This window comes from Varroa jacobsoni, unplaced genomic scaffold (assembly GCF_002532875.2).
Source record: "Varroa jacobsoni isolate VJ856 unplaced genomic scaffold, vjacob_1.0 scaffold_1367, whole genome shotgun sequence".
Classification (NCBI taxonomy): Eukaryota; Metazoa; Arthropoda; class Arachnida; order Mesostigmata; family Varroidae; genus Varroa; species Varroa jacobsoni.
The window spans coordinates 1-9,694 of record NW_019214269.1 but is presented as its reverse complement, the minus strand read 5'-3'; the positions used below and the strand labels follow the sequence as shown (position 1 = coordinate 9,694).

The 9,694-nt window shown below is 39.1% G+C and overlaps 2 long non-coding RNA genes across 4 annotated transcripts in view; one reads left to right on the top strand and one right to left on the bottom strand.

Annotated features, from left to right (window-relative positions):
• Positions 1-6,226, top strand: part of LOC111269243 (uncharacterized) — a 6,743-nt gene extending 517 nt beyond the window's left edge. The window contains exons 2-3 of the long non-coding RNA XR_002685669.2: positions 689-1,002; positions 2,312-6,226. This is a non-coding gene — a long non-coding RNA (uncharacterized LOC111269243). The remainder of the gene's footprint in view (positions 1-688; positions 1,003-2,311) is intronic.
• LOC111269241 (uncharacterized) lies at positions 6,041-9,687 on the bottom strand. 3 transcript variants are annotated; one of them, XR_002685666.2, is made up of 4 exons: positions 9,506-9,687; positions 8,765-8,847; positions 8,271-8,496; positions 6,041-8,005 (listed from the first exon to the last, which is right to left on the bottom strand). It is a non-coding gene; the product is annotated as an uncharacterized LOC111269241 (long non-coding RNA). The 3 variants fall into 3 exon arrangements; XR_002685667.2 differs by having other exon boundaries at positions 8,387-8,496; XR_002685668.2 differs by lacking the exon at positions 8,271-8,496.
• Between the last annotated feature and the right edge of the window lie 7 nt (positions 9,688-9,694).

Below are 9,694 nucleotides of genomic sequence, written 5' to 3'. Positions count from 1 at the left end.
ATTTTGTCAATAATTGATTCTGCCCCTTCTCGTTCTGATAAAAATACACTTATCCTATGGATAATTCGGATACTTAGAAAAACCTTTCGAAATAAATATCGTACTTATGGTACAAAGATGTATAGACCTGTTCCGTTTTAGCGGTGACGAAGGTGTTCATCTACAAACATATTTTCATGAACGAAATTTATTGTATGCCTCTGTTTTGTGGCCAGAGTCAATTTGCAAGAATGCGTTACTCGTCCATAGCGAGTTTTGCGAGCAATACCAAACTTTAAGACATTCGACAACGCTCTATCCATGGTCTTTTGGTCATTCTAGTTAACATTAGAGAGCATCGATACTTGCAAGTGTCACACAAAAGACACAGACTGTTCTCGGTACAGCATTGTATAGAATCCTTAGGCCACCGCCCTCGAAACTTCAATCGTTCCTAATGAAGTTAGTAAACATGCTCCAGAATGACGCCTAATATTAAATTTTGGTTCCTTCTCTAATTTAACTCGAGTAAAAAAATTATGAGAAGAATGCCTATAAATAGGGTAAAAATTAATTACGTTAATAGGATGTAAACATGTTTGTTATAATCATTCATTGTGAAGATACTATAAAAGCACATAATTGCGGTGCAAAATGTCGATAGTGTAAAATATTAATTCGACACTTGTCATTATCTCTTTGTGAAAAGGCTGTCAACAGTGCAGTTTTGTGAAGAAAACACTTGCTCAGCTCGTGCAAACACATTCGGTTTAAGGATTCGCCATATTCCAAGCGTGCGGCAGAACTTCGAAATGGAAACCCCTTCCAACTGGCTAAAGCCGATTACCATTAACAATGATTTTACCAAAAAGATGCTTTTAGATGTAAAAAAATATACAGTGTGACATCTACTGAAAACTGATGATGCTCTCGTTCGAGTGTTGTAATCCTCAACGTCGAGCTCCCTGAATCTACTGTGTTGTGTTTGCCAACGGCTCGAGCCATTCAAAGGACGCACGAACGGTATATACACATTGAAAAATGAATAAATACATAAGAATCTTACCGAATAGCTTTGCAAAATGTATCTAGTGCTAAGGGCAATACTATTTGTAATTGAGTATAAATATGTGCTGGTGAAAACTGAGCCATCGTCTATGCTTACTTTACTAACACATATGCGATATAGGCACGTCTGTTGCATCATCAAGACTTCGTTGACTGCCCGCTACATTGAAGTTGTACGATGATTCCGTGTCATGAATCTACAAATCTATACTTACGCAAGTACAAATCTATACAACTTAGGTCAAATCTCCTTTAACCTTCGTTTATTTCAGTCGATTATCTATGTGGACGTTGCATTGCGATTCTGGAACCAACCGTTCCAGGCTTGGTCAGTCAGTAGAGTTATTTAATGCAAAGCTACTGCGTAAAGAATCAAGATTTTCACTGCATGTCTGGGGGCTAAGTACATAAAATCTCTATAATTTTCCGGTACCTTATCAATTTTCTAGCGTGAAAAATTATTGGCAAAATTCTAAGCTTCCCCAAGCTTCGTACTCCATTAATGTACTCCAAGCAAAACACTTGTCTCATCGTCTGTGTGGTGCTCCTATCACCTAAAAAGCGCCCGATGTGGAATTCAATATACAAACTTTGCATTTTGATGGAACATGTAACAGTCACCGCCAAATCTAATTTTTATATTTTTCTGTTTCCTGTTTGTAGATGTGTCTTATCAGACAGCTTCATATAGTAAGCTGGAGCGGATCCTCTTGAAATATTGCGCCTTTATTACTGTTGAATTAAGCTTTCATCTTGGTACATTAAATTTTATATCCCTTGATACCTCAAACTTTAGCAATTCTTACCAAGCAATCAATTGAGCGAAGCTCTGACATACAGTTATACCATGCGTGCTCTACCTGGGGGTGTAGCCCATAAACGTCATGTTATTTGGGTATTTCGGAATTTTTTGCTCCCCGCTTAATCGAACGGTGTCTGTTTTCTCTAAATAGGTAAGAACTTGCATCTTTAGTAGGCTCTCCGAACTGACAAAGGCTTTTCCATATTATTTTCCTTCAATTTGTATGTGTCACAGGAAACTTTTGCCAAGTTCAACAAGTAGACTGTGACGAAAATAACAGACCATGGTGCTTTTTAATTTACATTGTGTTTATTAAACATCGCAATATCATATATGCGAATGCTCCAAGTTCCAGCACGATAGATATTTCTTATATGCTTATACAAAGCTGTCCTTAAGGCTACTTCTGATTCTTTTTCAATGACCTAATTTCAAGTTAAGTGTTTCGGTTGTTCCACACAGTGGCAGTGGTGATATCCGTCCTTGCACAAACTAAGGCAGCCCCAGCGGAACGTATACGTCTTAGCACCAGCTCGATACCTTAATGACACTATAGTTCGGCAATGCCTGCAACTGATCAGCCTAGGCTCTTCGCCGTATCTTATAACACCGACCTCTGAGGACGAATCCAGGACCAGTGCGATTGTTATGGGTTCGTGGTCGAAGATGGAGCCAATAGATCTTGCATTTAGGATATATTTAGGGAAATCAGCTTGTCTATTTCACTTCTATGCAGCTGATGACTTTTTACGATGATTGTTGATGATGGTATAGTCTTTGTCGCTGTTGTCAATGTTGTACCTGCATATACATTATCGTTCTGCCTAAACCTTTGTCTTCTATTGTATTTTCTAGCGTTCTAGCCTGTTCGTTATAATCAAGGATCGCTTCCTGTTTACACTGCGACCACAGTTCGTCCATAGAAGAGCTGAACTGATTTAGGAAACATTTTGACGCTCAGCAAGGTCTAACAACTCTCGACGTAGCGCGTGTGTGGCGACACGAAACTTTGCAGTACTTCTATTCATATAGTAGACAACTCAGTACAACGGTAGTATTCTGCATGTACTACTGATGCTGGCATGTGCTGAAGTTAGTCATAGTACAAATGATTCTTAAGATATTTTGAAAGGGAGGTTGGCGACTGAATCGAAATCGTTGTTTACGAGAGATCGAGGCTAATAAGGGCTAGCATACAGCGATACTTATGACGCCGTATATAAGCAATACGTTTTGGAACTTTTTATGTATCGATAATTCCTTCCCAATATATGATTTATATAGCGTTGAGTCACTAGTGCATTAGATGGACTGTTGCTGTTCGTAAACAAAAAAAAAAAAAAAAAGGACTTAATTATTGCCTGACGAATTGTTGCCGTATGAGCATCATATGTTACCTAGGTCGTATGTTAATGATGTGTTGACTGGTCACGCCAGCCCAGTAACTGGGCTGGAACATATGAAGGTTCAAAATGGCGAAGGAGTATCCGGAACGCTTTTGAACCCCAGCTAAAGCTGACATCAGGCTAGTATCCGACAGTCAGACAAATAGGCAGCTAATTAGAGCCAGTGTAACGCTTACAACTTAACTCACTTATTAATACCATAACGAACACGCGCCATGTTCAACTATGATTTTCTGATTGACAAACATTTAGACGTCTTATATAGTTTAAATTTAACAATATGATACTGTACCTCTTCAATACATCACATACACAGTCGTACATCTCTACTCCACGAAGATGTGAAACTATCAAGCGACTTGCGACGCCTCGTATATATTTAGTGGAAAAAATATTGACCGTTTTTCAATTCAGATAACTGTTAAGCCACATACTTTACGTTCAGTAAGCGTTGGTGTTGCCTATTTTTGCTAAATTTTGCCAATAGGAAATGTGTTAAAATTGTTAAGTTGCCTTTAGTTATAGTTAGGACAGCACATCTTGAAGATAAGTTGTAATTTCTACAAAGATTCGCTTGATCTGACAATTCATTGCGATCAAAACAAGAATTCTGGCCAGACTCAAAGAAGTCCATTTATGGTGAAGATGTGCTATCCGAAAAAGACAGCCCTAAGATGGTTCTGTCGCTTTCGTTTCCCAAAAATTTCGATGTGGTCAGTTGTGAAAGAAAGTTCATGAATCTATTGCGCAAGACCAAGGAACAATACTATAATGTATATTTTGCCATCAAGTAGGCCAATAATTAGATGCCACAGAAAATGGCATAAAAAAGATACTTGATTAATCAAAGACTGATGTAGTTATTCGATATCACAATAAATGATTTTTGAGTATTTAGGGCGTAGCGCAGGGCTCGAGAAGGTACTCTGCCTGGCCGAGGGCGTTGCAACTAAATGGTAGTGTTGTGGGATGTACGGAAGCTTGAGCAATCTGGTGGGGGTCATTTAGTGGAGGACAAAGAGCCTGGATTGTAACGGTAACAAACTAGAAAAATGGATCGAGGAGATAAAGCCTCGGATAGCCGAAGAACAATAGCTTTAGAGCTTTGAGTATCTCAGGAGCGCTGCATTAGTGCAGTGCGATTTGCACAAGTCAGCGACGAGGATGTGGCAGGAATTTAAGGACGAGTTTGCGGACAAAAATACAGGTTATCAGAGAAGCAAGTATTCTTCGGTGATGCTCATTTTTACTAGTCCAGGATTACTTGACGGAACGACGCGACACGTTAAAGGAAGTTCGCTTTGGATCTGACAAGAGAGTGCAGTGCGTCTTAAAAAGAGGCTCCCGGCATCTCAGGGTTCACCGCCAGGGTTTCAGCTTTGCGTTGTATTGGCGCCTTCCGACTACGAGATGCACGATTGTCGTTGGGACGCCACTCTCGTTTCCGCGATAAACAACACATAGCGACCTCTCGTTAGTCGCCGGCTATAAATGTTTTCGCGACAGTTTGGAAAGTTGACTGACTTATGCTTTTTCATTTCGGAGAGCAAGGGTCTGCGTTTGGTGCATTGGCCGGAAGCTGAATCATTGGGACCCTCAAGCCTATAGAAAGGTTGTCGGGTCGCCTTTTAAGCTAGTCAGAACATGAAAGCTCACTATTACATAAAGAAAGGAATCCTGGCAAAGTAATTACTGGCAACAACGAAAACAGGCCTCATCGAACGTCTGGAAGCAGCCATCAAGTAGTGCGACGAGGATTCAGTAGGGTACGAGCTTCCTACATCGCAATATATGAAGGAGGTTACGCTGGGTTGTGTTGAAAGTGCGGGAAACTGTCAAGAAAGACATTTTTAACGATTGAAGAAACTAGCGCCTGTCTATTAGGGGAGTCTCATTAAACAGCGTCGTCTGCTACGACAGCTTGAAGCATTGATTCGATTCACGCGGCAGCTCCACCCCAAACAACTGGTCAAACAAAATGTGCAAGCGCTAAGATACCCGTGCAGTATGGCAAACGTGAAGAGACCGTTACTGCGACATGAGTATATCCCATCCACTGGCATTGGAGGAATGAAACGGACTGACAGAGACTTGATATCATAACAAGCGGTCTTAATTTAGGGCGCACCGTAGAGCTTGATAGAGCCAATCTTTAGCCGACTAAGAGTAATGGGCGCGTTGTGGGATAGGCAAAAATGAACGAGACGGTAGGAGTGGAGAGCCTGGAGTTTGCGATAGCAAACCGAAAAAACGGATTGAGAAGATAAAGCGTTGCGTAGCCCGAAAAGTTCTGCCTGCTAGAAAGCTCTTTAACCCAACGAGCACCCGAATAAGCTCGCAAGTTGACAGTTTTCCTAATCATTCAGAAAACGCCCCTGGATGCTGTTGACCATTGACAGAGTCCTGAAAGAGGAAAGACAATAACGGAAGTGTTGGATGTTGAAAATGTACACAACCGTCGCCTGTGGAAGACAATTCGGTGCACACTTACCAGGCTGAATTTTCCACTCCATATATCTCGAATGTGACGGGGTCCTTCGATTAAAGACGTTAGAGATCGTACCAATCAGGCGTTAGCAGAAATAGTCTCCTAAATGAGGCACTTTGACCTGAGTCGCATCGGAAATATCTGAAGCGGTTTTTCTGATGATAAGGATGAAATGCTCAGACGTAATTTGGTGGGCAAATAAATTACTACACCCATTTGTCCGCTCAAATGTTCTTACTGCCGCATACCAATACACTCAGTTAGATCAGGGTATGATATACATGAAGACACAACACGTGGTTTTTTATTATTTATTATTTTTATTTTTATTATTTTTATTACTTATTCTTGCTAAACCTAGGGTTTAGCAAGGATAATAAGATAATAATAATAAAAATAATAATAAAAATTGTTCCCAGGAAGAAAAGCTTTCAGTGACGGTAGCGTAATCTGTTGTTCCCAGTGTAGACTAGACTAAAATAACACAAAAAAAAATCTCCCAAAAGGCACAATGGAGCCAAGCCGACCGGATAGTCTCAAGTGGCCTTAATCTTTGCAAGGGCAATTCGATAAGTCTCTAGGGCCTTTTGCCTTAGGGTCTTATAATTCGATTGACTTAGACACGAACAGAAGTGAAGTTACTCCGAAACTTAAGCAATTATTATTAAGCAAAGATTTATCGTCTCGATATAATAACGAGAGATCGTTCGCTAGCTACACAGTAGATAAATCGACTCAAGCAACTAAAGACGTAGGTTATTTTTCGATGAAGAAATTCTTGTTTTCGATGAAGAAATTCTTGAAGCATTATCACAAGCTGAGCAATTGTTGGGATTGGTGATGGTTGTCTTCCGCACAGAACGGCGACTCTTCACTGGAAGTGGCGCTGCAGAATGCACATCTAGCCCAAAAGATGAATGTGCCGGCGAGACATCGCTATTCGGCCGCTTGCTCTGTCCACCTCCTCTTTTCATTAAACACATGGTCATTATTCCTTGGAATTACCACTCCGCTTACATTTAGCGCCGAGAACTAGTCTCGTCTACAGAAAGAGCCTAATCCTAATGGGTCCTGGTGCCGTTCCAAACATATGCGACCATTACGAAGTCATTCACGGTAGATCCCTCATGGTCTGTTCGCGTAGCTGTTTTTTTGCAATACTTAACATGCGTCCTTGTGATGAACGGAAGTAGTTTATTTACTATACACAGTGCAGGGGTACAGTGGTAGATGAAACTGGGTAGCTTTATATTTCAATGTTTAGCATCGTATCGAAGCTTAAATTTACTCATTGTTGATGAACATACAAAAGACGCTATCTAATGAAAATAGTAATAGAAACTTTACCTGTAGTACGGTTAAATAGTTTAAACAAATACCTTCGATATTGTTGTAAAATTGAGTAAAAAGATATATTTGGAAATTAAAAACTGCGCTATATTTTTGGCACTAAATATCCAACCATCCGTAAGTCTCACATATTTTAGAAATAGCGATCATTCAAAAGTCCGTCCGTGTTGTCTAGAAATGCACGTAAGATACTAAAGCACGGTTCGCGTTGCCGAATAAAGACGTACATATTTTTCAACAGCCCCCAGGGAGACCGTGTCGATCGGTAGGCAGGTCAGCTATGTGGCATAGTTCTACTAAAGTTCTGTGCCTTAAAAAGTGACGAGACCTATAACACATTTTTCTGTATTGTCAGCGTCCCATACCATACGTTATAGAGCGTACTCCTCATCGCTGAAAATGACATTAGAAAGACATTTTACAAAAGGAGTTCGACACATTGTCGTCAAAAGGCAGAGCTTAACATGGTGCTCTGACGTGTTTGTGAAAGCCGTGTCATAGAAGACGATGAATTATAGCAATGCGATTGAAATGTAAAGGCACGTAGTTACTGGGTCGAAGACCAATCCTAAGACTACAGATGTAGGCCTATTTCTCAATGTTGATGTAATTCTTCGGAAAAGATTGCTTTGGGACCGCTGTTGTCGTTGTTGCAGCCATCATAATCTGTAAGAAACTCCTGACGTAATCTGAGGTTAAATGTCAATCTACAGTAAAACTAGTTAAAATAAGATTTTTCGTAGTGTTCCGCTCGTACAATGAAGGCAAGCTGCTAATTGGAGCGGAACTGATTGAACGATGATTACGTCGACTGGGTCGGATGGCAACGGCAATTTTGAAAATGGGTTTTGTTCGGCTTTTTAGCATCGCCATGAGGTGCTACTCGGCAGGGCATCCTTTCAGAAACGTGTCCTTTGGAAAAAACAAGAACGTCGTTAGAAATTCTACACTACAAATGAACTGAGCGCTGTTTGTCCTACTTGCAAATCAGCCAATTACATTATGCCCTAAATAATGAAAATCGCAGAACCAATTTGTTTCCATTAGAAGTAAATTACTTTATTCACACAAATCTCAAATTCTCATTATATATATATATATATATATATATATATATATATATATATATATTAACTAGAAATGCTAGTGATGACCGCTACCAACAATAGCTGTTCACCTCAGAAAAAGTCATCGAATGATATCTTGATCTACACTGGACGAGCGAAAATTTTTCAATAGTGAAAATGAACAGCTGTTGCCCAAGTACGCATCAGTAGTTATGGTATAAGGTACCGAGTGTAGCGGGACTGCAAGCTGGATACAAAACTAACGATTTACAACGTTCAAAAAAGTGGCAACCCATCATGAAGCGGAGATAGGCAGTTCCAGTTTAGGGTTAGGAGCTATACATTAAAAAAAGAAAACAACAACAGCAACAGCAACAAAAGATCAATATTGGTTGTCAACTTATAAACAATTTTTTTTATTTTAGAATTGAGCACGCACTATAATATCTAACCATATAATCGTCAACCTTCATAATATACATACTTTCGCACTGACTAGTTTAGTTTTTTGTTTAACATATAATGTATATACATTGTAAATATCATATTTGAGCCTACTTATAAACCTGTCTATATCTAATCATAACACATAATTGTCGCTAACCTTTCTGGCGGTTGTTCCGCCTGAAGAATCTGTGTTGAAGTAAACATTTCTTGACCTTCTTCCACATTTCGAAGATTCTGATGCTGTAAATTTTAGGCAAGAATACAAACTTTTGTTTCAAATACGATAAAGACATAACTTTACTTATTTTCTACAGGATGATGGCCTAAATTTCTCAACTAATTTTGTATCAGTACTTGACCATCTCAACACTAAGTGGCTTTGTCGATTGGTTTATACAAAAAAACAAGTAACCATTTTTCGTGGCTGAATAGACGCTAAGATGCTCAATGAAATGTTTCAACAACCCGCTCTGAAGCAGATCTCTTACTGCTAATACATCTATTGTAGATTTTGATAGAAAAATATAGATAAATCTGTTCCCATAGCTTCTGTAGCCTTGCAGACGTTTAAAACTACCCTAACTATTAATATGAAATGAGATGTCGCAAATCTGATATATATATATATATATATATATTATTATATTTGTACGTACATAAAGACTATAGAACAAGTTATTTTCAAATACGTTTAGCTACTCAAACCATTCACACTTTTCAAAGTTAGAAGCATTTCAGTGGCATTCATTAGTTAGCTGTGAACTTTTGAGAATTACGTAATAAATTTAAAGGAACTACAAAAAATTTTACTTTGCACTCGTATATTACCTTAAATTGTTATTCTATTGAATTCATTTTGATAGCTAAGTAGTAATTATAATATTGTTACAGATCTTACTATATATGCGCCGGTGTTTAGTTTCGTCCACACTTTGATGGTCACGATGAGAGCCGCAGTCACCATTAAGACTCCGCAAATTACTATGACTATATATAGTATAACTGTTCTGTAAGAATAGTAAGTTGTGTGGGAAATGTCACTTTGTGTCGTTGTTGGTTCCATATTATTAGGCTCTGTCGTTGTTGG